Source organism: Psammomys obesus, unplaced genomic scaffold (genome assembly GCF_907164565.1).
Source record: "Psammomys obesus unplaced genomic scaffold, mPsaObe1.curated_primary_1811, whole genome shotgun sequence".
Taxonomy (NCBI): Eukaryota; Metazoa; Chordata; class Mammalia; order Rodentia; family Muridae; genus Psammomys; species Psammomys obesus.
Window position 1 is genome coordinate 14,260,905 of NW_026585895.1, and position 532 is coordinate 14,261,436.

Consider the following 532-nt stretch of genomic DNA (forward strand, 5'->3'; position numbering starts at 1 on the left):
TGTGTGTGTGTGTGTGTGTGTGTGTGTGTGTGTGTGTGTGTGTGTATCACACATATATCTGTGCTAGTTGATCCAGTAAGGTTTGGAATCACCATGGAAATGTGTCTCCAGGTATGTCTGTGGGGGTGTTTCTAGGAAAGTTTAACTGGACAGGAAGACTCATCCTAACTGTGAGTAGCAACATCTGAGGGGTTGAGGTCCTGAACTGAAGAAAATGGAGAAAGGGGGTTTCACAGCAGTTCATCTCTCTCAGCTTCCTCATTGTGGATACAATGTGCTTGCTGCCTCACAGAGGACTGAATTCCAGCTTAAATCCTGACCCAAAGCCAGTCCTTCCATCCTCAGGAAGTTTGTTGTAGCAATGAGAAGAATAACTAATGCAAAAAAACATGAAGAAGAGGAGGAGGAGGAGGAAGAGAAGGAGGAGGAACAGGAGGAAGAGGAGAAGGAGGAGGAGAAGGAGGAGGGGAAGGAGGAAGAGGAGAAGGAGGAGGAGAAGGAGGAGGAGGAGAAGGAGGAGGAGGAGAAGGAG